Source organism: Athene cunicularia (genome assembly GCF_003259725.1).
Source record: "Athene cunicularia isolate RWA chromosome 7 unlocalized genomic scaffold, athCun1 chr7_part1, whole genome shotgun sequence".
Lineage (NCBI taxonomy): Eukaryota > Metazoa > Chordata > Aves > Strigiformes > Strigidae > Athene > Athene cunicularia.
Window position 1 is genome coordinate 20675427 of NW_020799107.1, and position 7075 is coordinate 20682501.

Genomic DNA, 7075 nt, shown 5'->3' on the forward strand with positions numbered 1-7075 from the left:
CAGGGACTTGGGGGGGCTGCAGGGCCCGGCGGGGGGAGGCCTAGAGGGCAAGGGGGCACAGGAGGGGTCTTGGGGGCGTCTTGTGAACTTGGCTGCCCTCTCCCGGGTCATGCTCTGTGTTTTTACCTACAAGGTGAGGGGTGAAGCCTGCCGGACCAGCAGAGCCCCCCCAGATGATGTTAGGGGGACACAGAGGGGAAGAAAAGCCCTGGGCAATGCTGGAGGGAAGGGTGAGAAGGGATGAAGACAAGAAGCGTGTAAGCGTGTGCTGGCAGAGCAGCAGAAGGCTTGAGGCTGCGTAAAAGCTGGCTGTGACTCGACAGCTGCTCATGAAGGGGCTAGGGTTGGTGGGAGAGCCCCAGCTCTTCTGAGAGCCAGCCTGACCCTGGGCACGGTTCTACAGGCAGCCATGCTGCACCCATCCTGAGCTCCACCCCGCCTGGCTCCCGGCTGGCAGGAGCACCCCCAAGACCTGCTGTGTGAGCAAGGCTTTGGGTCCCCCACCTGCCCTGGCACTTTCCCACTCAGCCCCACTCATCTTGGAGGCAAGATTTACCACCACGCTGACAGCATCCAGCATCAGGCCAAAGACAGGGATCTTGGAGAAAGGGGAAGGGGCCTCCTCCAGGTCCCCAAGGCGGAGCCCTTGGGGGAGGAGAGAAGAGATGCTGCATTTCTACATCATTGCAAAACGGTATGTGATAAACCACCCATGTGCACACAGGCTGCTTCTCCTTCTCTGGATCCAAGCACGCCATGCAAAAAAAAGGGTACAAACCTAAACCTTCTGCTTGCTCCCTCCCTGCTCCTTGCAGAAAGATTCCCCCTTGTATTTCTCATAAGCTAGAGGACAGATCCTGCAGCTCTGATTGCTAAGGCGGGTGCCAGGCATCCATTAGGAACAAAAAGCCCCAATTGCTGAGTCTGCTCCTGCATGTAAAGCACTGGGAGAGGCAGCTGGGAAAGGTTTCAGGGAGAACATCTCAATGATGCATTTTGATACAGCATTTTATGTGTGAAATGAACACATGTCAGTGCCAGGATGTAGCTGCTACCGGATGGATCCAGGCTAACAGGCGGTAATGAATTATCAACCAGGAGGAGCTAAGCCAGCCCCCCTTCTTCCTCCTGCACTGCTGATGCTGGAGGTGTTTGCAATGAAAGCGCAGGCTCAGAGCCGGGTTTCAGACTGCCAGCCAGGCCTCCCAATGCCTGGGGCTGATGTGCCACATCTGGGGGCAGGGCAGAAGCCATGCCCTCTGTGTCCTGGCAGGGAAAGGGACCAAAGTCCCATTCCCGCACATCCTGTGCTGTGGCCAGCTACGTCCTGCTGTTTCCTTGGAGGAGGCAGCAGTGCAATCTGCAAAGAACATGCACATGTGGACACAGACCTCCAGACACAGAGGTTTGGTCTGGGAGTGGCCAGACTCCAAGTGGATCTGGGCCAGCATCACTTACCCAAGGCTAGCTTAGGCTGGGCTGAAGTAACCTGGAGGATGTGGTAAAGGGGTACAAATACAGAGGAAGAAAATCAGGACAGGGTTCCTGATGAAGATTAAGTCAGAACCTTTAGATATACAGAGTTGGCTTCAACCTAGCTGAGAAGATGGAGGAGCCCTAAGGAAGGGATGGGAAGGAGCCTGCAATCTTTGCTCTCTGCACGTTTGAGGATGGACCGATTTTCTAGTGTGCAAATGTCATCTCGTCAGAAACTCACAGCTGAATTTTGCAGGTGAGGAGGCAAAGACCTTCCTGCATACTGCTTGCTCCTGCTGGAGTTAAATTGCTCTTGGATTGCTTCATCTGAAACACATGAAGACACCCCTGCCCTGGGTGAGCTCTCCTAAATTAATTGTTTTTCCCAAACTCATTAAGAAGGGCTATTTGTATTCAGCAGTAATGGGCTGGGCTTTGCAGCCTTTTACACAGCCTACCGGACCAGACCCCACTGCCTCTCCCAGCTGGGCTTGTGGTTACCAGCACCAAGCAGCTCAGCGTGTGTGCACCTCCTACTACTCCCAGGAGGGCAGATTTGGCTGAAGCTTGTTTAAAAATTCAGCCCAGGGCTGTTCAGTGATGCAGGTTGAGGCCTCAACTATGAGCAGCAGAACAGTTCAAGGGCCAGTTATTCCCTTCTTGCCTGTGTCCCACTGTGGGAGCAGCTCTGGGATAAAGGAGATCAGTGCCCTTCCTTAAGCCAGCACTGCTGGCAGTGGCAAGGGCTTCCTGCAAGCGCTAGGGAATTACCCAAGGCCTACAGCAGGATGTTTCTTATGCAGGTAAAGAAGCAGCTTTGCAGCTTACTTGGGAGCAGCTGCTCTCCCACGTGAAAGAGGAGGATCTTTTCCCCCCCTCTTCGTTTTACTCTTCAGGCTCCAGCCCTGAGGCTGGCAGGCAGTAATATAGCACAAGCCGCATCCTTGGGGTCATTTCTTCTTGTCTCTTTGTTGTGGTTAGAACTCAGTGGGTAGCCAGTCACCACGTGGCCAGTCGTTTAATTCCTCCTGCCCCCCTGCCTCTTCCCTTGAGAAATAGGGGAGGGACAAAAAAAAAAAAAAAAAAAAAAAATTCGTAAGTTGAATTAAAAAAATATTTAGTAGCAACAAAGCAACAGTAATAATAGTAAGTCCAAATGGGTAAAGTACAGCAGTGGCTCACCGACCAGCAACCGGTAGACAGCCTGCCCCCAGCAGTGATCCCGACTGCACCAGCTATCCCGCCACCAACTGGGAAACAGAAATGGAAAATGAGAGAGGCACATGTCCCCTCATATACTGAGCATGACATCACATGATATGGACTACTCCAATGATTGATCTGGGCCTGGTCCTCTAGCTGTACTCCCTCTCAGCTCAAGGAAAGTTAACTCTATCCTGGATGAAACCAGGACAGTTTCCACCCCTTATTCCATACCATTTACATTATGCTCAGGTTCCAGATACATTCTAAGGAATCACCACCCCTTTCCCAGGTCTCACAGATATCATTCCCTTAGTCTATGGGCCATCCTTCCAAAATGCCTAGAGTTCATTTAGTGCATAACTTTGGGTTCCATTTGTTATGACAGTCTTTAAGGCTGGAGGACTGAGGTAGAGTTGTCTCCGTCAGTGGAGCAGGAGACCTTGAATGTGGCAGGAGGATGTTGCGGGGCACCAATTGCAATAACAAGGTTATATGACAGTTCAATTCATTGGCTATTTTCACCTAAAATCAAATCTCCTTGAGGCACACGTCAGACTTCTCCATCCTTCTGCACTACCCACCAAGTGCACCCAGGTCCTTGGGCAAAAGTAATCCCACGCATGGGTTTACCTTTACCCAACCTTGCAGATGAAAGTAGTAACACGGTAATGATTTAACAGGAAATCTAGATTTATTAATAACTTGATCATTACAAAATAATTCATAAAATGTTCTAAAAAGTGTCTTACCTACAGATTCTAAGATTACAAGATTCACACTAGCTTACTTTATCTTAAATCTATACATATGTACATGAGCATACAAAACCACAAAATGTACAAACACACATAGCATCAAAAGTATGTGGATCTAGTAGAGTGAAGTATGTACCCACAAACACCAGGAAGCAGAGAAAGAGTGGGTGAAAGAAGCTAGTTCAAAGTAAAATTTCCCTCCTCTCGAGTTTAGAGTAAATACTCACAATGCCTCGGCATTCCTCAACAGGCGATAATTGAGACTTGGGCGGGTTGACTTCACCCTGGCCTTCCGTCAGCTCTGACAGCAGACGACACCTTAAGGATTTTGATACCTGAGAGGTGTCCCAGCTCAGGGGAGATGCTGGTCACAGACCTGCTGCAATCCAGGAGAGCTCAAATGGTCTCCCTTGTGGTCGCAGTTTATAGGGTCTAAGATAATTTACTTTTGTCAGATACTTTTTGCTCATGCCCAGCTCAAACAATGAAGTATTCTGGTGATGAATGTGCAACTCTCTTATTGTTTCCATTTGACCACATCCCAGGCACAGGTGTGCCAGGCCCTTAGGAGATGGTGGGCTGTTATAATCGTTTCCAAGCAACTGGGAGGGCAGGATCCAGGCTCGTTAAAGGGACACCTTAACTTTCTGATTCACTGCCTAGCAGTTCTTATCTCCACAGATTGGTGTACAGCTCAGGGGAGGTGGGTGGAATCACACCTAGCACCAAGCAGCCCAACAAGGAGGGGTGAGAATTGCACCACCACACCAATGCAGGAATAACCCACACTGTCTACCCCAGCATATTTTTAGTGCGCACTACAGGGGCTTTATCCCATCCACAGTATGTAGGAGGTTTGACTGAGCAGGGCCAGCTTGCTTGGCAGATCCTCTGGTATTGACTAACCAGGTGGCTTTTGCTAAATGCATGTCCCAGTGTTTGGAAGTTCCACCACCTATTGCTCTCAGTGTAGTTTTTAGCAACCCATTGTATCACTCAATTTTCCCAGAGGCTGGTGCATGGTAGGGAGTGTGATATATCCACTCAATACCATGTCCTTTGGCCAAAGTGTCTATGAGGTTGTTTCAGAAATGTGTCCTATTATCTGGCTCAATCCTTTCTGGGGTGCCATGCTGCCATAAGACTTTCTTCACAAAGCCTAAAATGGTGTTCTGGGCGGCGGCATGGGGCACAGCATCACTTTACAACCATCCGGTGGCTGCTTCTACCATTGTGAGCATTTTGGTTTTGCCATGCTGAGTTTGTGGGAGCATGATATAATCAATCTGCCAGGCTCCCCATATTTATATTTTAACCATCCTCCTCCATACCAAATGGGCTTTAACCGTTTGGCTTGCTTGATCCTAGCACATGTCCCACATTTATGGATTACCTGTGCAATAGCATCCATGGTTAAGTCCACCCCTCGGTCACAAGCCCATTTATATGTTGCATCTCTTCCCTGATAGCCTGAGGAGTCATGTGCCCGGCGAGCCATAAATTGTTCATTCTTACATTGCCAGTCCAGATCTACTTGAGCCATCTTAATCTTGGAAGCCTGATCCACCTGTTGGCTGCTCTGATGTTCTTCAGTGGCCTGGCTCTTGGGTACATGAGTGTCTACATGGTGTACTTTCACAACCAGATTCTCTACCCAAGCAACAATATCTTGCCATAATTCAGCAGTCCAGATGGGTTTGACCTCTGTGCTGCCAGTTGCTCCATTTCCATGCTGTAACCACCCCCACAGCGCATTTGCCACCATCCATGAGTCAGTACAGAGGTAGAGCACTGGCCACTTTTCTCACTCAGCGATATCCAAGGCCAGCTGCATGGCTTTCACCTCTGCAAACTGACTCAATTCACCTTCTCCTTCAGCAGCTTCAGTGACCCGTTGTGTGGGGCTCCACACAGCTGCCTTCTACTTTCAGTGTTTCCCCACAATGTAACAGGACCTGTTGGTAAGCAGGGCATATCGCTTCTCGTTATGGGGTATTTTATTATATGGTGGGGCCTCTTCAGCACGTGTTACCTCTTCCTCTGGCACCATTCCAAAATCTTTGCCTTCTGGCCAATTTGTAATCATTTCCAGTATTCCTGGACACTGGGGCTCCCTGTTCGAGCCTGTTGTGTGATAAATGCAACCCATTTACTCCACGTGGCATCAGTTGCATGGTGTGTAGAGGGGACACTCCCTTTGAACATCCAGCCCAGCACTGGCAGTCGGGGAGCCAGGAGGAGCTGTGCTTCAGTCCCGATCACCTCTGAAGCAGCTCGGACACCTTCATATGCTGCCAATATCTCCTTTTCAGTTGGAGTACAGCGGTCCCTGGATCCTCTGTATCCCTGACTCCAAAACCCCAGGGGTTGACCCTGAGTCTCCCCTGGTGCTCTCTGCCAGAGACTCCAGGTAGGGCCATTCTTCCCGGCTGCAGCATAGAGCACATTTTTAAAATCTTGCCCTGTCCAAACTGGTCTGAGGGCTACTGCATGCACTATTTCCTGTTTAATTTGTTCAAAAGCTTGTCATTGCTCCAGTCCCATATAAAATCATTCTTTTTCTGGGTTGTTTGATAGAGAGGGCTTACAATCTGACTGTAATTTGGAATGTGCAGTCTCCATAAACCCACAACACCTAAGAAAGCTTGCATTTCCTTTCTGTTAGTTGGTGGGGACATAGCTGTTATTTCATTAATCACCTCCACTGGAATGTGGTGACGTCCATCTTGGCGTTTTACTCCTAAAAACTGAATCTCTTGTGCAGGTCCCTTGAGCTTAACATGCTTTATGGCAAAACTGGTTCTCAGAAGGATTTGGATTATTTTATTCCCTTTCTCAAAAACTTCTTCAGCTGTATTACCCCCCTATAATGACATCATCAATGTACTGTAAGTGTTCTGAGGCTTCACCTTGTTCCAGAGCAGCATGGATCAGTCCATGGCAAATGGTGGGCCTGTGTCTCCACTCCTGGGACAGTCAATTCCAGGTCTATTGGACACCCCTCCAGGTAAAAGCAAACTGTGGCCTGCATTCTGCTGCCAGAGGGATGGAGAAAAATCCCTAAGCAATATCAGTCATGGTGTACTACTTGGCTGCCTTCAACTCTATTTCATACTGAAGTTCTAGCATGTCTGGCACGGCAGCACTCAGCAGTGGTGTTCATTCAGGCCACAATAGTCCACTGTCAATCTCCGCTCTCCGTTAGACTTTCGCACTGGCCATATGGGGCTGTTAAAGGGGGAGCACTTCTTGCTGATGGCTCCTTGGCTCTCTAGTTGATGAATCAGTTTACGGATAGGGATTACAGAGTCTCAACTGGTGCAATATTGCCATTGGTGCACTGTTGTGGTGGCAATTGGCACCCACTTTTCTTTGACCTTCAGCAATCCCACAAGAGCAGGATCCTCAGAGACCAGGTAACACAGACAGCTGTTTAATTTCTTCCGTTTTCAATGCAGCTATACCAAAATAGCCCATTGATACCCTTTTGGGTCCTTAAAATTCCCACTCCTGAGGTAATCTATGAAGAATACATAGAAGTTCTGGTCCAGTCACAATGGGGTGTTTTCCCCACTCTTTTCTACTCAGGCTCACCTCAGCCTCCAATACGGTCAACTGTTGAGACACCCCCCCCCCCC

At 49.2% G+C, this 7075-nt stretch overlaps 1 long non-coding RNA gene across 1 annotated transcript in view; it reads left to right on the plus strand.

The window, feature by feature from the left end:
• The window catches only part of LOC113482453, a 16416-nt gene that overhangs the window by 2133 nt on the left and 7208 nt on the right, over positions 1-7075 (plus strand). The window contains exon 2 of the long non-coding RNA XR_003398850.1: positions 1404-1410. This is a non-coding gene — a long non-coding RNA (uncharacterized LOC113482453). The remainder of the gene's footprint in view (positions 1-1403; positions 1411-7075) is intronic.